This window comes from Equus przewalskii, chromosome 17 (assembly GCF_037783145.1).
Source record: "Equus przewalskii isolate Varuska chromosome 17, EquPr2, whole genome shotgun sequence".
NCBI lineage: Eukaryota > Metazoa > Chordata > Mammalia > Perissodactyla > Equidae > Equus > Equus przewalskii.
In genome coordinates, this window is record NC_091847.1 from 22,042,081 (window position 1) to 22,062,124 (window position 20,044).

Here is a 20,044-nt window from a genome sequence, read left to right on the forward strand (position 1 = left end):
TTATGACCACTGCATATGCAGTGCCAGATTCAGTTCCTGGTTCATAACTATTGAAAAATATTTAGTGAGTCACTGAATAAAGGAATGGTAAAGAATTTTGATTTTATTTTGAAGGCTTACCAACAGAGAAGTATTATGCTTAGATTTATGCTTGAAAAATATTTATTTTGTAATAGTAGAGAAGTTGGATTAAGAGGAGATAAATTGGAGGTAGGGAGACCAATTAGGAGTCTGTTTTAGTAACTCACGAGCCAAATAATGAAGAGGTCTGAAGCAAGGAAGTGAGTATAGATGAGAGGAAGGATTCATCTACAAAACTTGTTGACTAATTCTTTGTAAAAAGAGAGTAAAGGTAGAGTAGAAAGAAAGTCCCAAATTTCTGGTTGTGGCATTCAATGGATGAGGTTTCCATTGAATGAACTAGGGGAAAAAAGGTGAAAGATGTTGGTTTTAAGTCTGAATGCAGTCACAGTGGAAATACACCCCTGGAACTCAGGAGATAGGTCTTGGGTGGAGCCATAACTTTTGAAATCCTAATCACATGTAGCAAAGGACTTGAAAGTTTTGCCTAAGATGAGTGACAAAAGGAGGAGAAAAAGCATGAAAGACAAAGACTAGAGTAACATCAGCATCTAAGGAATGTTGGAGAAGAGAGCGTGAGAAGGTTTAAAGGAACTTGAGACGAAGCAAACAGAGAGTTAGAAGGAGGAAAGAAATCATTCTTAATGCTGACGAATGAGTCACTGATAGCGTCAAATTCAACAAAACATGTAACAAACAAATTGGAAGGTGTTCAACACATCGATCATCTTTGTCAGAACACTTTTAGTAGTGTGATGGGGGCCAAAGTATAGTTTTAGGTGGTTGACGTACAAATGACCGGATACAAGAGAGGGCAGGCAAGACGGAGATAGGCCACTGTTTGAAAGCACGGTTGAAGAAAAGGTTAAGAATCCAATGCCTTGCACATAATAGATACTCAGTAAATATTTGTTGAAGAAACAAATGAGCCCTTAGTGTCTAAGCAAGGTCAAGGAAGCATTGTTATTAAATGACAAAAGAGACATAAGCATGTTTATATGTTGAAAGATACGGGGCCAATGGAGAAGTTAAAAAAAGTGATATAAAATAATGTCCTGCAAAGTGAAAAAAGGAAGGTCTCAGCACCATAGACAAAACAATTCATCTTGCATAGAAAATAGGAGTAAAGATGTAAAGAGACATTCAAATGTTAACATATTTGTAAATATGTGGCAGGAAGCTGAGAGCATTTATAGGATAGTCTCTATTCTCTCTATAAATAAGGGAGCATCATGCTAAGAGTAAGAATGGCAGACAAAGGACTTAAAGGAATGAGGTGAATGATTAGAATGACTGTTAGGATAATGGTAAGTGGAGCTGATCACGAACAACTTGAACTGACCAGCATAGGGCGCCCTGATGGCTTTAGATATCCAAAGTCTCGGTGGGTCAAACTGCCCAGTTTCTGTGCTTTCATCTGCTATACTACACAGCGGTGTAAGTATAGCTGTGGAAGGAGGGTTGGTGGATGCATGATTTCCTAGGATTTTTAGGTCTGGATCAATGGAAGGACAATGGTATGAGGGAATGGAAGGTGCTGGCAATACAGGGGTTTGCCGTAGGGTCTTCACTTGAGAGAGAAAATAAAACCAGAAGTTTGTTGAAAGATTTATGGGTGATGAAATAGAGAAATTAATTGCACAGTTTCCTAAAGAAGACACACATTCTAATTATGTTCAGTTATTAAAAATTTGAAATTAAGGTTTCTAAGATGGAGCATTTCCAGTGCTTGACAAGGTCCAAGGGGTCACTGAAATGGAGTGGAGATGTTTACTGGAATTAAGCACATCAAGGGACTGAGAGTCTGGGTACAGGATGTAGAATGCATACAAAGTGACTTGGGATTTTAAAAGACTATGGGTTATTAAGAAAACCAATCACTTCTATGTTGAGAAAAAATGTTTGGCAGCAGTAGTACTGGTTTACAAGATAAACAAAATTCTTCTAAATGTCTGTATAACACTTACTGCGCCTGAATATTTCATTAATGTATCTGTCTGAAAGATTAGAACATTATAAATATAATCCAGTGATTGTTTTTATTTTTTATCCGGGCTGGGATTTATTAACATTCATTCACTCCTTTATATATATTTTAGTAATGTTGTGTTAACGTATATGCATAATATACAAATATTCATATATGAATCAATTAACTATGATTCAGTGTTTAAAATTTTACTTTGTTAAGATACAAGTGTCAGATGAAAAAACACTTTAATATAAATAATATGTATATTATCATAAATATATACAAAATTTTGATTCACAGATTCTTGAAAATCACCACACTTGTCTATGGCAGTCTGAATGAATTGCCTACACATTTTGAAGTTTTTGCTTATTATGTGATTCAGATATGTTGTTAGAAAAATTCAAACATGTCCCTAATACTTGGAGTGGGGAGAATTCTGGAAAAAATATAAACATAAGGATGTTTAGTTTTGATGTGGGCATCATTTTTAATTGACTTTCACAATAGACTGTTGCTGTGTATGAGCTGACAGTCTCTTTTCTCTCACTCTGCTTTATAGCCCTGCTCAGTGCTGAAAATCTGACCAGCTCTTTCCACTGTAAATCTACGATCTCCTGAAAGAATATTTGTTGAAATAGCATCATTCTATTCTAGATAAAAACACTCCAGACTTCCTCATAAGAAATGGTGTTATTGCTAGCTTGAACTATTGAAAAAGTAATATTGCCTCTAAGGGGTTATGCCATCTTAATAAGACATATCTTCAGGACAAGGAAAAATGTACTTTTCAAATCCTACATGCGTTATAAACCACCACTTACGAAACCTTTGGTCTAAAGTGTTGCCAATTTTACCTGAGGCAGGCATTTTACTGCATTTAAAAGGTCTCCAAGGATGTTAGGGAATCTTAAGTGAACCTTCAGGCCTGGTGTATATAATGAAAACTCAAGTTTTTGTTTTGTGAAGTTTTCTCAAGGCTTTTCTCCTGGGCATTGAAATGTAACTTCCATTTTGCTGGTCTAACTTTACCATGTAGTGCTGGCAGAAATTTCAGGAAGAGAAATAGTTGGTGAGTGTAATAATCTAAAAAATAGGGCTCTCTTATCACTTACCTGCTGTTGTGCTGAAGGAACTGGTGGCCGAAAATGTTGTTCATCTAATTAAAAACAGATGCTAGCAGCCCATAAAAATAAGAGACCAATATTATCTTTAGAATCTTTGTAACTTACTTTGCTAGTTAGCTCTAGAAAAACTAAAAAATTACCAAGCAAACATCTGCCAATGTCAATTTTTTTTCTCTCTTTTCAAAGTTCTTTCTTGCTCAATAAGTCAGGTGTTTTACCCAAATCAATCAGCCAGTTCACACAAGGATGCTCATGTCTTACATATTACTCTTCTGAGATATTTTCTGCTTATCTTGCCTTATATGTGTGAAACATTTTATCATTTATTTGCACAAAAATATATTTTTTGAACATCTACTTTATGCCTGCCACTGTTCTAGGCCCTAGAAATATAGAAGTAGACAAGATCTTAAAGATCCCCCCTATTATGGAGATTACATATCAATAGTGGGCAAACAACACACAAGGAGATTTTGTAATATACATACATATGACCACGTGGTAAGCACAATGAACAAATTACAGCAGAGTAAAGGCCCGGAGAGTGGCTGATGGGCTTCATACATGTTGCCCCAAACACTGAAATCCGAAGATAACCCAGGTTTACTATATATAAAAAACTCAAATGTCAACTTAAAGAATGTTAATAAAATTATTTTTATCCACTTAATATCAATTGAAGTTGATGCAAAAAGAATAGTAACAAAAATATTTCCAATTGGAGAGAATGTGATAGAGTGATAACAAGGAAATCCTAATGTTAAATTTAGTCCCATCTGGTGCTAAAATTTTAATAGAGAAATGGAGAAGACATCTTTAATGATAAAAAGTGGAGTTGTGCGACAAAATACTTTTAACGTCTAGATGTCACTAATCAAACTTTTCCTGTAAAGAGCAAGATAGCAAATATTTTAGACATTTTGGACCAAGAGAAAAAAAACACAGATATTGTGCATGTAGTCATGTAACCATTTAAAAATGTGAAAATCATCTTTAGATTTCAGGTGTTAGAAAAATAGACGGTGGGCCAGATTTGGCCTGCAGCCACCTCCTGCCTTAGATTACAGTGGAAAGACAAAGGGCTTCAGAGCTCTGGGGTCAAATATTGACTCTGCCACTTAGCCAAAAGGACATTGGGCCAGACACAGCTTCTCAGTTTCTTTTTCTTTATTTGTAAAATGAGGGTATTAACACCTACCCCCTCAAGGATGTTATAGAATTTAGTAAGATTTGCTGGAATTGGTTTGTAAACCACTTGACAAAGTTCCAGTTCTTAATTTCTTACAAAAGGTGAGATTGTCAATAAATCCTGGGACATTCGGAAAGCACACTTCTGGAGAAAATGTGACGTGCACATATACACACACACGCTCACATGCATGCATTCTTTAAAAAAAAGGATGAGAAATGAGTCATATAATAACAGCCTAAATTGTTAGGAAACAACAAAATTTATACTTTATGACATGTGTGTTCTGACCCTCTAAAGAAAAGGTGCAGCCCCTTAAATCTGATTGCCCCCTAAGTGTCAGAGTTTGCTTAAAGCAACAAGAAGCTCTCCAGTGGTGAAATTTCAAACATCTGGGTTGGGGACTCTGAACAAAGGTCCTACTTGAACAGTGTCTCAAAACAGATCATGTAGAAAATAACTTCAGTATCAAATACTTTTGAGTTCTGCTCCTTAATCTTTATAGGAGTGGGAGAATTGTCTGATCTCCACATGGTACTATTACCCATGGGTTGAGAAAAATTATTGAATGAAAAATAACTTCTCCAAACTCTCTAAATATTTTACCTTTTTGTTTTATTAAGCTCAACAGCATGCAAATGAATTTGGCAAGTACTTGTAACCATGGGTTTGAGACATATGACGTATCCAGGATACAGATAATCTTTGATGAATACATCAATTGTAGACTCTTTGAGGGATCTTTGTGACCCCTAGGACTCAAGAACCCTATATGCACCTATCATGAGATGGATTCATGAGAAATTTCCACAGGAATGCTGACTTCCATTAAAGCACCCCACTTGCTGCCTCCATGTCCCCAACAGTGCTGTCCCTAAATTCTACAGTCCTGCTTCACCTTTCTAAGAGGGTCCTCATCTTTATATGTGTATTATATCACAAGCTCACAGTATGCTTTGGCCTTTTGCCAGCTGATGTAATTAAGCATTGATACTAAGTGTCTCTTTCAATGGTCTTATAGGCCGAGGCAGAAAACAAAACTATTCACTAGCACCCACTGTTTCGGCTACTCATGGCTCAAATACAATTAGAGATGGGCACCCAGTCTAAATAGGTGCACTTTTGAGAACTTTCAAAAACTCATTTTTACCACCATTGCATATGATACACTGGAATTGCCATGCAAAGTTGTTCTACAAAATTTCAAGGTTTCTATTCAATTTAGTCAAAAGATTAAAAACTCTGAGGGGGAAATCAGCCCGAGTTATAAGCTTCCTTACTAACTGATTGAAATGTTCATCTGTTGGCATTTATTTAATGCCTAGAACAGAGCATAACTCCAGGTACTTCTTTGTCACTCAAAACAACTCAATTATACTGAAGGTCAGTTGTTCAAACTGGAATTTATTCGCTCTTCTCTCCATGCAGCATAATTACTGTTGAAGGGTTGCTTTGATTATTTATTAGTCTAGTTTTTTTGATGAAGTGGAGGGTAGGTGATGTAACCCTACAGAGAAGATAAAGCCAGATTATTTGGATTCAAATTCTGGGGTTTCTATACATGTTGTGTGATCGTAACAAATCATTTAATTTCTGTGGTCTCAGTTTCATCTGTAAAATGGAGATATTAATAATATCCACCTCATTGAGTGATTATGAGGTTTAAGTTGGTCAATATTTATAAAGTACCTGGCACGGAGAAAGCCCATATAAGCAGTTGTTAGTTATAATAAATAGGGAAAGAGAATAGACTGTAATGGTATATGACTTAATGTGCGTGATTGTATATCCTTCTATGTATAAAGCTACAAGGTCTCCTATAATTTAAATAGAAAGTTTTCATTGTAAATATGCCTTTGATGATAATTACAACTGTAAAATGAAAGATATCTTAGAAAATTTTAAGTCTGACTTTCTTACTTTACTAATCAGAAAACTGAAGCTTAGAGAAGTACAGTGATTTATCTAAAAACGCAAAGCTAGTCAGTCACAGAACTTGGACTAAAACATTAATATTCTGCTCCTCGACCCAGCGTTTCTTTCAGTGCACCATATTGACACAACTCAATTTTTACAACCAAATGTCTACGATTTCAAACGATTTTTGTATATATTTCAGTATCCAAAAGTTTAAAGAAAAAGAGAGAAGGCGGCATATTGTGTCTATCAGACCAAGAATGCACGTTCTTGTAGTTTATAGTTGCCAAATAGAATACAGAACATCAGTTGTGTTTGAGTTTTAGAAAAACAACAAAATATTTTTCATTAGTATGTTCCAAATATTACATGAAAAAAATTGTTTTTGTTTATCTGAAATGAAAACATAGTTGGGGATCCTGTAATTTAATTTGCTAAATCTGGCGGCCCTACCCAGTCCTGAAAGATGATGTAATCAGTGAATGAAACTAACTGGGTTAGCAATTCTCCTATGGACAAGTAGGACAAAACATTATCCAAGTTTGTGGCTTTGTGTGGAGAAGGGATAAAAGTGTCATATTTGTAAAGGGCAGATATCATCATTACAATCTCATCTTGGACTTAGATATGTTTGTGATAGTAATAGTAACAATGGCTAACATTCAGCGCTCTCCATGTATCAGACACTTTGTAATAACTTTATAGATATTGTCTTAACACTCACACAATCTGGTTGTTAAGTACGATTATGATCTTCATCATATATGAGATGGATAAGTCAGTTTGGGCTTATGTCCACAGACGTTTATTTCTTGCTCACACTGTGTCTGTCAGGAGTGGACAGCAATCCTGCTCCATGGAACCAGCCTCCATCCAGGACATTCTGAGTCCTGTTGCAGAGTGAAGAGAGATCATGGTGGAACTATGGCATGGCTCTTAATGCTATGACTTTTAAGTGGCTCATGCCACTTTGACTCACTTTGTGTGAGTCACAGACACATATCCAAGCCTGAAGACAATGGGCCAAGAGAGTATAATTCTCCCTGAGGATAGAGCAGCAAATATGTTGAGCGGCAATACCATGTACCCAATGAGGAAGCTGAGGCATAGAGCAGTTAAGGGATTTGCCCACGGTCACATGGACTTGGGTATTCCGAGTCTGCAATTTGTGTTTTTAATCGTCTACTATTCTGTCTTCTTAGTTTGTGGAGACAACAGCTGGCCCTTCACCTATGTCTGTTAGCATAAATACTGGGCATACTGAGTATGAAAGGTGAAGACCCTGGGATTTGTGCCATGCTGGGTGCTCCTGGCTGCCCCTCTGTGATGCCAGCTTCAGCAGTATCAGTAGGTCACACTGGGGACTCTGCTTTCTGCACTATGTACAATACTGTAATTGAGATAGAATGTCTTTTTAGTTTTGTTATGTAGGGTTTTTAAAAATGTATAAATAGTGTCCTGCACTTTAAATAGGATTCATTAGCAAAGCCCAGACATCATTAGCCAGTGAAACGACTTTCGGGTTCCAGATGTTTGTATACTTTTTTCCCAGGATTCCCATGATTGCCACTGAGTGGTTACACCTCCTTTACCAAGCTGAATAATACATCACACTTAAACTGACACCGCACCGGAGACGGAGTGTTTCTGCAAGGCCTCGGAGAGCCTGAGCTGTTGAAAATGAATGGATATTAAAGTGAAATATTAGAACACGTAGTGGAGCATGGCTTGTTGCATGAGAATGTTAAAATGATATTATTGGCAACTTGGAGAACACAATAAGGAGGAAATGATTATAACAGCTAGTAAAAAATGGCATCTTATGAAAAATTCATTTATTACCTTAAAGGGCTTGTTCATAATTGTAACCATTTTCCCATTGTGGTGAGAAAACATAAATCTTTGTTTCTTTTATGCTCAGGTAGGTAACTTTTTTTCTTTGTTAACATCCTTTAAAAATTTAGATCTATTTGCATTTCTCTAATTGATGAGTGAAATAAATTTTACTTAAATCAGCATTAGGCGAAACAAAAATTTGCATGTGTTATTTCTGAGAGGAGATTCTGAGAAGTCTTGCTTGGTCGTGCAATTTTACAAGTACATTTTATGGCACATAATTTTACCATAAACAACCACTTTCCATTCTAGCTTTTAAGTGCTCCAGAGCAAGGCTTTATTGAAGCAGCAGTTGAGAAAATCCCCATAGGCCCAGACTTTGAAACTTCTCCTTCTGGAAATGCATATAAACCTCAACGATTAGTCTGACACTGGGCTCCACCTCACATTGTATATTCTTCTCCCAGTCAGGCAGGACATTTTTATTTGAGAGTCGATATGTTACAGAATAACTTGGCTCCTTTTTTAAAAAATAAGCCTAACATAGAGAATAATGCCAAGAAGTCTAAAGTTATGTGTTTTAATACATCCTCTTCTTTGCTAAAAGAGTATGCTCATTTTAAAAAATTTGTTTCTAGCATGTTTTAGATTTACTGGGCCTAAAGTGCTACCACGGAGCCAACAAAACACTCAGCTGGTGATGGTTAAGCATATGAAGAGAGATTCAGAACTGAGTAATTATTCTCAGCCTTCGCTCGTATTGGAATCACCTGTAGAGATTTACAAACTCCTGCTGCCTGCAGTTGCATTCCCAGCATTTCTGATTTAACTGGTTTGGCGTGCAGCTTGGGCGCCAGGATGGGAAGCCTTCCAAGGTGATTCTAATGTACAGCTAAGGTTGTGAATCACTGTAATCAGAGTTGAGGGAGAAGAGCAACTTGATCAAGAGTGGGACAGACATTAATAGCCTCATTCTTTTCTGGTAGAATTGCCAGTAACCTGTTCCTCTTCCTCTCCCCCCTCCTGCTGGTATCTTACTCCTTCTTTTCACTTTCTCTATCATATAATGAGTCCTTACTTTGTGCCAGATGAAGCGTCCTACATGGATTCACTCACTGAGTCCTCAACACAAACATATCCTTTAGGTAATAACATTACCCCTGTTTTACAGATGAGGAAATGGATGGCCAGGCAGGTTTAGTAATAGGCACAGTGTTGCCCATTCATGATGGCTTTATGCTTGGGTTCCTGCTTTAAAGAGATGAGCCCAAATGTAGGGGCAGTAGCTGGTATGTCCGTTTAAAGACCGTGTCCTTGAGGCTCCTTGTCTGGGCTATGCACCAGCACACGATGATAACGGTCCTGGACTTGGCCAATCCAGCTGCTTTTTCATGGAGAGTTAGCACCAAGATCTTCGCTATCTGAGGGAACATGGAGGCCCTCTGGGATTGGGGCAGGGGTGGGGGGGGCGCTCTGGTCCTTGGAACGCAGGTCATACAGGGATGATCCCCCTTGGAAGCATGCAGCCTTTGTTCCTCTGCCTACTTAAGCACGCTTCTCTCAGGGGGCAGTAGTGGGTGCACATTGCCTGTCCAGCCGGCCACCACTGGACCTTCCCTGTAAGTAACTCCCAGTAAACCCATATGTCTCGATCGCTGTCTCTGGGTCTTTTCTTTGGTCTCTTGGCAACTTATCCCGCACTATTCACCTAGTTGAGCATGTGGCAGAACACCAGAAATGTGTTCTACTCTTCTTACGACCCTTATATCAGTTGCAAAAGTCCCCTATTCACAGAGGATACTCTTTTCTGAATGTTTATTTTTTGTTTGAATTTGTGTTTGTGATATGAAAATACTTTTGAAAGCTCAGGCAGACACTCTTCTTTCCAAGTATTCCCTCTCTAATTTCCCATTGCATAAAATCCACTCAATAGGCAGCTATTAGGTAAGATTAAGTGTGATCTTCTATTTATATCCACATATCCCTAAGGGAGGAGATGAGTTTGGTAATAGATTTAGCTATTAAAATTTTTTGCACGGTAACCTAAGCTTTCCAAATTCTCACTCTGATTTTCCAGCATTGGGGACTCAGGTAAAGTCTAGTAAATAGTTATAAGGGAGGCAATAGAGATACTTGAATGATAAGACAGTATCTTTAGTTTCCATATGGACACAAGGAAATTGAGATGGTTAAAATAAAAGTGGAAAGAATTGTACCAATTTCTCTAACGATTCCTCTGCAGTTGGACAGTGGCAATCTTGCAAAGGAGCTATTTCTTCCTCTTTATGACTCAACTTGCCTTTTGTAGTTGTTCTCTTTGCTTTAAGTCTAAAACTCTTATGCATGTGTTTGCCAGAATTTTGTACACATTCACATTATTTTTGAATAATATTCTTGGTCTAATGCACTTCTATATATTTTATATGACAAAGCTATTTCCAGCATGCACATGGATTTTAAGCAACTAATAAGTGTTTAGGGAGAAAAAAACTTCATGGAGTGGGGACAAGTCTGGAAATATTTTATGATATAAATACAATGGAACACTGATGTGGACAGATAATCTATCTGTCTATCTATCTTGGTTGCAGGGGATAATATGAAAAAGTTCATATCCTTCAAAATTTGTTTTATATCTCCTTAGGAAATTTCGACATCTCAATATTATGATTTTATACAAACAGCACCAGAAGTAGTTTATTTTGGCTTTGTGTACCCCCAACTGATACTAGGAGACAGTCAGTGATCACTTTCATCCAAGCATGACCGTGTTCACTGCCAAAGAGGAAGCCACAAAATGATTCCTGGCCACTGACTGACGTTCCACGAGTAGTGTTTTTAACCAATGCATGTTATTAAAGGACAATATGAGCTCATATGATATATCTTCTAACAATTATCCCCCAACTTGCTCATTGCCATTAAAAGTCACCTCAGATGTCAATTTAGTCCCATGAGGCTTCTATTGTTCTAAACATTTTGAAAATGTCTCTACTGGACATATTTTTTACAATTACTGCATCAAGATTTTTTTTCACTTCTAGAATTTGTTAACTTTGAGCGTACTTGAAGATTCTAGGATTTCTTCTATTAGCCTGAAAATGTTCAGTGTTATGCAAAATTTGAACAGTTTTCAAAAGTAATGTGTGGAGGATTTGTCTCTCTCAATAGTCATTGTCTTTCTAAATAATCAAGGACCAGTTCCCAGCCACAGAGGAAGCCCTAATTAGCTTGGGATAAAAGGCTTCAGTAAAAGAGATTGAAGAAACAGCTATGTGTGTGGGAATTCATGAATTATTTATGTTCTTAAACCTTGTCATCTGTTGTAATAGCAAACATCTGAGGCCACCTCTCATTTAAACTCTCAGCATTCAATTTACTGTGGAATAAGTACTTGCTGCATTCATGGGAATTCTGAGGAACGTCCCCTAAAGAGACTTTGAGTTGGACTCTTTTCATTGCATGGAGTCACAATAGATCTAGGAGAGATAAAAGGGAATTTCTCCTAGTTTTCATTTTCTAAATGGCAAGTCAGAGCAGGTACTTCCTTTGGTACTATCTTAGATACAGATATAAGTGTCTCTTGAGTCTTTCTTTCTTGCATTTCAGACCCTGACAGGGTAACCTCTACATTTAGGCCAAGTTGATATACTCTTACCTATTTTTCTTGCTCCATCCTGTAAGTCCTCAACTTCACATACCTCCTCTTCAAGAGGGGACCAGATACATAGTAAATAGCATGTTACACAAAATTAAGGATGCCAAATCATTTTAATAAGTAAGAGTGGATTTTATTATAGAAAATTGCCAAAAACTTTAAGATTCACTCTTCTAATAAAATGGGAGATCAAATGGGGAAGTAGCTAGGTGACTGAATAGCTACGTGTGATTAAAATATAATGGGATTGCTTTTCTTGCATGGGATATAAAGTGGTTTTGGAGGCAAATCCAAAAGGAGAACTAGGAAAGTATTTTGAACAATAAAAATTACACAGGAATAAGAATATTGTTTTATAAGGTAACTCTCTGAAAGGCTGCAGTCTTGTGCACAGCTAAGCTATGCAATGTTTCGTAAAAAGATGCATTACTTCACAGCCAATCTTTTTGTACTCACTATATGATTGATTTATTCATTCAATAACTTTGATGCTTCTTCTCAAACTATATAGTCATGTCTCTGACGATGCACAATGATTTAGTTTGATCAAAAAAGTTCTGTTAAGCTAGAATAAGTAGTGATGGTAGCAATGACAGTTGCAGAGTATGCCATTTCCAATACTCCAGGTTTCATATTACTAACACTACACAGAATAAACTGATGGAGATCCTGGGAAGCAACATGTGACCCTAAAGGGCCCTTTGGCTTGGTTTTACCAGTGACCCTCAACGATATCTCAGACTTTTTTGTCCTAATAGCCAACAATTTAGTACCAAGGTGTTGGGATGATGTTAACTCAGTTTTATATCATTGAAAGTTGAATTTAAAAGCATTATATCTGAGAAATGGTGTCAGCAAGATGGCTGAATAAGACATATCTCCCCACCAATAGCAATAATTTGGCATCCAACCACAGACATAAGTGCTTTTGTGATTGCTGTGGGATTCAGGTAGGAGATTGTGAAACCCTGGTGCAGTCCAAGAATAAGGAGAGCTGTTTTGAGAAGAGAGATCTGAACCCAGGCTGCTGACTCACTGACTGTTATGCCAGCTATAAACCTGGAAACATTTCTGTGCCCCTGAGGACTCTGCTGTATTCTCACTTGGCTTTGGTTTTGTCACTAGCACATACAAAGGGACCTGGAAGGAGTCTTGCGCAACTATGTGTTGGATAATAGACATACACACCTTGGTACTGCTGTAGATCCTGAAGTGGCCCACGAACTGGCTCCAATCCTTTTCAGTCATGGTCCAAAAGCCCCTGGAGAACCTGGAGTACATTGCATTAGACAATTACCCATGGATTAGAGAAACTTTGTGGAAATCCTGAAGTTCAGTGGAGAGGTTCCCACACACTGTTGGAGCAAAATTAATCTGAGATTGGATGCTTTAAAGAGGTCAGTAAAGACAGAAGGAAGTGACTGCTGTGTCAAATGCAAAGACAGCAATGCAAGACTTCAAGAAAGATGAAAAATAAAACATGATGACACCAAAGGAAAATAATAATTTTCCAGTAATTGACTTCAAAGACATGGAGATATTTAATTTATCTGATAAAGAATTCAAAGTAACTGTTTTAAGTAGCTCAATGAGCTACAAGAAAATATAGAAAGACAATTCAATGAAATCAGGAAACAATTTATGAACAAAATGAGAAGTTCAATAAAGAGACAGAAATCATAAGAAAGTACCAAACAGAGTCTGGAGCTGAAGAATACAATGAATGAACTGAAAAATGTAATGCAGAACATCAACAGCAGAATAGATTAAGCAGAGGAAATAATCTGTGAAATATAAGACAGGACCTTTGAAATTATCCAGTCAGAGAAAGACAAAGATAAAAAAAAGAAAAAGAGTAAAGAAAGCCAAGGTGAACTACAAGATTTCATCAAGAGAAACAATCTGGGGGCCAGCTCCGTGGCCGAGTGGTTAAGTTCACGCGCTCTGCTACTGTGGCCCAGGGTTCAGATCCTGGGCAAGGACATGGCACAGCTCGTCAGGCCACATTGAGGCAGCATCCCACATCCCACAACTGGAAGGACATGCAACTAGGATATACAACTGTGTACAGGGGGGTTTGGGGAGATAAAGCAGAAAAAAAAAAAAAAAAGATTGGCAACAGTTGTTAGCTCAGGTGCCAATCCTTAACCAAAAAAAAAAGAGAAACAATCTGTGAGTTATTGGAGTCCCAGAAAGAGTAGAGGGGGAGAAGGGGGCAGAAAGCTTATTTAAAGAAATAGTATCTGAGAACTTCCCAGATCTGGGGAGAGATTTGCAAACTCAAGTTCATGAAGCTAATAGGTCATCCCCAAATTTTAATCCAAAATGATCTTTACCAAGACATATTGTAATAAAACTGTCTAAAATCAAATACAAAGAGAGAATTTTTTAAAGCAACAAGAGAAAAAAGATTTATCTCATAAAAAGGAAACTTCATGAGGCTATTAGCAGATTTCTCAGCAGAAACTCTGCAGGCCAGGAGAGAGTGGGATGATATATTCAAAGCACTGAAAGAAAAAATTGCCAACCAAGAATGCTCTACCTGGCAAAGTTTTCCTTCAGGAATGAAGGTGAGATAAACAAACAAAAGCTGAGGGGATTCATCACCACTAGACCTAACTTAAAAGAAATGCTGAAAGGAGTTCTTCAAGTTGAAAGAAAAGGATGCTGGTTAGTAAAGGATGAAAGCATATGAAAATATACCACATACTGGTAAAGGTAAGTATATAGTCAAAATCAGAATATTCCGATACAGTAATATGGCGGTATGTTAACCACTTAACTCTAGGATACAGGTTAAAAGACAAAAGTATTAAAAATAACTATAGCTGCATAATTTGTTAATGAGTACACAATATAAGAAGAGGTAAATTGTGACATCAAAAACAGAAAAGGTGGAAGTAAAGGGTAGAGTTTTTGATTGTGATTGAAGTTAAGTTAAAATATTTGATGTTTTATGTAGTCCTCATGATAATCACAAAGCAAAAACCAACAGTAGTGCACAAAAGTAAATAGGGGAGAATAAAAGCATATCACTGTGGAACATTATCAATTCATAAGGGAACAGCAAGAGAAGAAGAAAGGAACAAGGAAACTACAAAAGAGCCAGAAAAAAAATCAATTAGATGGCATTGGTAATTAACCTTACTTGTTAATAATTACTTTAAATGTAAATACATTAAATTCTATAATCAAAAGGCATAGAGTGGCTGAATGGATAAAACACAAGACTCAAATATTTGCTGCCTGCACAAGACGCACTTCAGCTTTAAGGACTTGCATAGGCTCAAAGTGAAGAGATGAAAAAAGATATCCCATGCGAGTGGAAACCAAAAGAGTAGGAGTAGCTATACCTATATAAGACAAACTAGACTTTAACTCAAAAGCTATAACAGATACAAAGAAGGTCATTATATAGTGATAATAGGGTCAACTCATCAAGAGGTTATAACAATTATAAATATATATGAACCCTACATCAGAGGACCTAAATATATGTATCAAATACTAACAAAACTGAAGGGAAAAATAGACAATAACAAAATAATAGTAGCACTGTTACTCTACTTTCAACAATGGATAGATCATCTGGACAAAAATCAATAAGGAAACCTGGGAGATGAACTATACTCTAGAACAAATGGAGCTAACAGACATATACAGCACATTACATACAACAATAGCAAAATATATTTTTCTCAACTATACATGGAACATTTTCCAGAATAGATCATATGATAGGCCACAAAACAAGTATTGCACATTTAAGAAGATTGAAATAATATGAAGTCTCTTTTCTGATCACAATGGTATGAAACTAGAAATCAAAAACAGGAGAAAAACTGGAAAATTCACAGATATGTGGAAATTCAAAAACACACTCCTAAACAACCAATGGGTAAAGGACAAATCAAAAGAAATTTTGAAAATCTTGAAAACAATGAAAATGGAATCACAACATACGAAAACTTACGAAATGCAGTAATAGCAGTTCTGAGAAGGAAGTTTATAGCAACACATGCCTCCCTCAGGAAAAAAGAAAAACCTCAAATAAACAACCTAAATTCACACCTCGAGGAACTAGAAAAAGAACTAAGCCCAAAGTTAGCAGAAGGAAGGAAATAACAAAGATGAGAGCAGAAATAAATGAAATAGATACTAAAACAATAGAAAAGATCAATGAAATTTAACTTTTTCTAAAAAAGGTAAAATTGACAAAAGTTTAGCTAGATTAACTAAAAAAAAGAGAGAGGACTCAAATAAGTAAAATCAGATGGGGCTGGCCCCGTGGCCGAGTGGTTAAGTCTGTGCGCTCCGCTGTAGGCGGCCCAGTGTTTCGTTGGTTCGAATCCTGGGCACGGATATGGCACTGCTCATCAAACCACGCTGAGGCAGCGTCCCACATGGTACAACTAGAAGGACCCACAACGAAGAATATATAACTATGTACTGGGGGGCTTTGGGGAGAAAAAGGAAAAAATAAAATCTTAAAAAAAAAAAATAAGTAAAATCAGAAATGAAAGCAAAGACATTACAACAATACCAAAGAACTACAAAAGATCATAAGAATCTACTATGAAAAATTATATGCCAACAAATTGGATAACCTAGAAGAAATCACTAAATTCCTAGATACTTACAAGCTACCAAGATGGAATTATGAAGAAACAGGAAATCTAAGAAGACCAATAACAAAGTAAGGAGACTGAATTGTTAAAAACCTCCAATGCTGAAAAGCACATGATTAGAAGGTTTCACTGGTGAATTCTACCACATATTTAAAGAATTCATGCTGATTCTTCTCAAACTCTTCCAAAAAATTAAAGAGGAGGGAATACTCCCAAACTCTTTTTATGAGGCCAGCATTACCTTGATACCAAATCCAGATAAAGATACTACAAGAAAAGAAAACTACAGGCAGATATCTCTGATAAATGCAAATAAAAAAAATTCAACAAAATATTAGCAAACCAAATTCAAGAGCACATTAAAAGGATCATACACCATGATCAAGTGAGATTTATCTCTGAGATGCAAGGATGGTTCAACATATTCAAGTCAATAAATGTGATATATCACATTAATAGAATGAAAGAGAAAAATCATATGATCATCTCAGATGCAGAAAAATTATCATTCCTTCATGATGAAAATTTACAACAAATTGGATGTAGAAGGAACGTACTTCAACATAATAAAGGCCATATGTGTCAAGCCCACATCTGACATGATACTCAATGGTGAAAGGTTGAAAGCTTTTCCTCTAAGATCCAGAACAAGATAAGGGTGTCTGCTCTCACCAATCCTCTTTAACTTCATACTGAAAGTCCTAGCCAGAGTAATTAGGCAAGAAAAAGAATAAAAGGCATCCAAATCACAAAGTAAGAAGTAAAATTGTCTTTGTTTGCAGATCACGTGATCTTATATACATCAAATCCTAAACACGTCAACAAAAATCTGTTCAAACTAATAAATGAATTCAGTAAAGTAGTGGAATACAAAATCAACATACAGAAATCAGTTACATTTCTGGGCACTAACAATGAACTATCTGAAAAGGAAATACTAAATATTAAAAATTCCAGTACAATAGTATCAAAAAGAATGAAGTACTTAGGACTAAATTTAATCAAGGTGGTGAAGAATCTGTACAGTGAAAACTGTATGACTTTGATGAAAGAAATTGAAGAAGACAAAAAAAAAAAAGAATAGAAAGATATCCTGTGTTCATAGATTGGAAGAATTAATATTGTTAAAATGTTCAGACTACCTTAAGCAATGCAACCCTTATCAAAATTCCAATGGTATTCTTTCACATAAATAGAAAAAATAATCTTAAAATTCATGTAAAATCACAAAATACCTCAAATAGCCAAAGAAATCCTGAGAAAACAAAGCTAGAGGCATCATACTTCCTGATTTCAAACTATATTATAAAGTTTATTAATCAAAATAGTATGGTATTGGCATAGAAACAGACACATAGACCAATGGAACAGAGCCCAGAAATAATCACTCTCATATACAGTAAACTAATATTTGACAAGGGAGCCAAGCATCCTCAATGGGGAAAGGACAGACTTCAATAAACGGTGTTGGGAAAACTGGAAAATCATATGCAAAAGAATGAAATTGGACCCCTATGTTACACCACTCACAAAAATTAACCCCAAATGGATTAAAGTCTTAAGCATAAGACCTGAAACTATAAAACCTCTAGAAGAAAACACAGAAAAAACTCTTTGACATGGGTGTTAAGATTTTTTGGATATGACCTCAAAGACACATGCGACAAAAGCAAAAAGAAACAAGTGGGACTACCACAAAATAAAAAGTTTCTGCCCAGCAAAAGAAACAATCAACAGAATCAAAAGACAACCTATGGCATGGGAGAAAATATTTGCAAACCACGTATTAGATAAGGGGTTAATATCTAAAATGTGTAAGGAACTCATACAACTAAATAGCAAACAACAATCCGATTAAAAAATGGGCAGAGAACCTGAAAAGACATTTTTCCAAAGAAGACACACAAATGGCCTATAGGAACATGAAAAATGCTCAATGTTACTAATCATTAGGGAAATTCAAAACAAAACCACAATGAGATATCACCTCACACCTGTTAGAAGGGCTATTATAAAAAGAAGAGACAAGAAGTGTTGGTGATGATGTGGAGAAAAGGGAACCCTTGTACACCGTTAGTGGGAATATAAATTCTTACAGCCAGCATGAAAAACAATAGAGGGGTTCTTCAAAAAACATTAAAAATAGAACTACCGTATGATCCAGCAATCCCACTTCTTGGTTTATATTCAAAGAAAGTGAAATCAGGATCTCAAAGATGTATCTGCATTCACATGTCATTGCAGCATTATTCACAATAGCCAAGACACGAAACAACCTAAGTGTCCATCTACACAGAAATGGATAAAGAGGATGTGATATATATGTATTCATATATACGTGATATGTGTGATATGTTATGTATATAAAACATATATATTGGAAGATAGATCAATCTATCAATCTATCGATCTATCTATCTATATTGGAATATCATTTAGCCATGAGAAAGAAGGAAATTCTTCCATTTGTGACAACATGGATGGAACTCAAGGGCATAATGAGAAGTGAAATAAGCCAGACACAGATAGATAAATACTACATAATATCATTTGGGGAATCCAAAATGTTGAACTCATAGAAACAGAGAGTAGAATGGTGGTTGCTAGAGCTGGGAGTGGAGGATGTGGGGAGATGTTGGTCAAAGGGTACAAACTTCCAATCATAAGAGGAATACATTCTGGAAATCTAATCTACACCATCATGTCTATAGTTCTCAATGCTGTATTATATATTTGAATGTCATTAGTAGAGTATATCTTAAGTGCTCTGACCACAAAAAAAAAGGTAGTTACGTGATGGAAGAGGAAATGAAGGGGTTAACTAACCCTATTGTGGTAATCATTTCACAAGATATACGGTATCAAATCATCACATGTATATTTTAAAGTTACACAAAAATAATAAAGTCAGTCTCTTATAAAGACAAAAATTAAAAGCACTACATTGACATTATAGATTTGTAATTTCTTTTTTTTAGCGCTTATTAGTGGTACCATGTGGGCAAAACCATGCATTTTAAGCTGATAAACTTCTTTATGAAAAATTACTTTAAAAAAACTTTAAGCATTGAAATTCAGTAGGATTTCCATGAGTCAAAATGAAGATTGTGGTAGTGGGCAAGGCAGACTCAAAAGTTGACTGGAAATGCTGAGACTAGGAGTAGAGAAAAAAGTGAAAGTCCTTTCAGGTAACAATTAGGCCATCTGTTACATCACTAAATGAGAAACTTTTGATATGAAAATTTTATTCTACTTTCCTAGCACTAAAATACTTTAAGGATCATAAATTTGAGTAAATGAGTCAAATCCAATATAATTACAATATAACTTTAAAATATGCTAATATTCCACAGGTGCTATAGTCTCTGGAAACAATAATAAACATTAGTAAATTTTAATCGCATAACTTATCACACGGAAGAAGACTTGGCTCAGGTTAGTACTGACATGCTAACCAATCAGTTTTCAGCGATTGTTTGTTAATTTGAAGATGTTCCCAGTCGATTAACATTTTTTAAAAGAACATACAGTTGATAGACTTATTCAACTAATTTTTGTACTATATTTTAGAGGGAAAATGTTTCATTTCACGTTTTAAATGTATCATTTTCAGGTTGGTGAAACAAGTGTTTTCTG